Genomic DNA, 1924 nt, shown 5'->3' with positions numbered 1-1924 from the left:
AAATTTCATTGCCAAATCCGCATTTATCCAATTAGTCGAAAGAAGCCAATTTGGGGGGATGCCTAGAGAAGACCCTCACTCTCACATGGAGACTTTTTGTGACTATTGTGATGCGATATCTTAAACCGGTGTAACTCAAGACCAAATTCGATGGGTCTTATTTCCTTTTTCTCTAATTGGCACCGCGAAACAATGGTTGAAAGGCCTTGATAAGGCTACTCTCGGAATTGATTCTTGGAAGAAATTGGCTCTAGCTTTCTACAAAAAGTTCTATCCACCGGAAAAGACTAACATGCTAAGAGCTCAAATCACGGGCTTTAAGCAAAGAGATGAAGAATCTTTGTATGAAGCTTGGGAGCGATTCAAAGGAATTTGCCGCTCATGTCCTCACCATGGACTTAGCGAGTGGTTCTTGGTACAACAATTTTGGAACGGTCTTTATGAAGACTCAAGAAACATTCTCAACATGGGATCAAATGGAATGTTCACCGAACTTGATGACAATCAAACTTGGAACAAAATTGAGGAAATGGTGGTCCATAACTCACAATATAGTAGGCCTCGCAAGGCTACTAGAGGAGGAAAGCATGAAGTGGACTCTATTACTCAATTGGGTGCTCAACTTAGTGCTCACATTGATACCATCAATTTGAAGTTTGAAAAAGCTATGGCTAGACCTGAAGAAGCCTCAAAATCACCAAAGCATCATGTTAATGCCATGACGGCATCTTCATCAATCCCAAGTGGGATATGTGAGAATTGTGGAACTTTGGGACATGACCAATGTGAATGTAGGGGAACAAATGAACAAGTGAATGATTTTCAAGCATACAAGAGTGGTACCCCTTATTCCAACTATTACAATGAGAACACCAAATTCCACCCAAATCTCTCATACAAAAGCCAAAATGTTCAAAACCCTCAACCAACATACATCCCACCTCCCATGAGAAACCAAAATCAAAGACCCTTTTACAACCAAAACCAAGGTTACCGAAATCAAACTCCATACAATCAACAAAATGACCAAGGTTTTGATGTTCAAAAAGCGGTCCTCCAAATGCAAAAGAATCAACAAGAGTTTTTCACTCAAATGAAAAAGGATAATCAAGCAAAGGAAATCACCATCAACAACATCCTAGCCCACACCAAAATGTTGGAAACCCAATTGACTCAACTAGCATCTTCAAACTCACAAAGACATAAGGGGCAATTACCACCTCAAAGTAATCCCCCAAGACATGAAACGGTTAGTGCCATTCACTTGAGAAGTGGTACAAGATATGAAGCACCAAAGGAGAAAGTTGAGGATGAAGTTGTGGAAGCTAGTGACAAAGAAGAAATTGTGCAAAACTCCAAGGATGGAGAACCATCAAAAGAAGAAGTTTCAAAGAAAAATGAAGACAAGGCCAAGGAGAAGGAGCCCATTGTGATTAGACTTCCTTTTCCAAGTCGTCAAGCCAAGCCCAAATTTGATGACCAACTTGGAAAGTTTATGGAGATTGTGAAGAATTTAGAAGTCTCGATTCCTTTCACGGAATTAATCAGTCACGTGCCGGCCTATGCAAAATACATGAAAGACATCCTCACGAAGAAGAAGTCTATCCGGAAGCTTGAGACTATCGCCTTCACTAAGGTGAGTAGTGCAATACTTCAAGGGAGTTCACCTCCAAAACTCAAAGATCCGGGAAGCTTCTCAATACCGTGTACCATTGGCGACACCATGATCAACAAAGCCTTATGTGATCTAGGGGCTAGTTTGAGTGTTATGCCGTATTCAGTGAGTAAAAGGTTAGGGATGGGAGAGCTTAAATGCACCAATATCACACTCCAAATGGCCGATAGATCGACGAAGACACCATTAGGGATATGGGAAGATGTTCCCGTAAGAGTTGGGAAATTTTTCATCCCGGTGGACTTTGTC

General features: G+C 41.2%; 1 non-coding gene across 1 annotated transcript; it reads right to left on the bottom strand.

The window, feature by feature from the left end:
• Positions 1-292: 292 nt before the first annotated feature.
• On the bottom strand, positions 293-399 carry LOC141624261 (small nucleolar RNA R71). The gene has a single exon (XR_012534071.1). It is a non-coding gene; the product is annotated as a small nucleolar RNA R71 (small nucleolar RNA).
• Between the last annotated feature and the right edge of the window lie 1525 nt (positions 400-1924).

The sequence above is a fragment of the Silene latifolia genome, chromosome X (genome assembly GCF_048544455.1).
Source record: "Silene latifolia isolate original U9 population chromosome X, ASM4854445v1, whole genome shotgun sequence".
In the NCBI taxonomy this organism is placed as follows: domain Eukaryota; kingdom Viridiplantae; phylum Streptophyta; class Magnoliopsida; order Caryophyllales; family Caryophyllaceae; genus Silene; species Silene latifolia.
The sequence above is the reverse complement of the archived record's forward strand: the minus strand, read 5'-3'. Positions and strand labels throughout refer to the sequence as shown.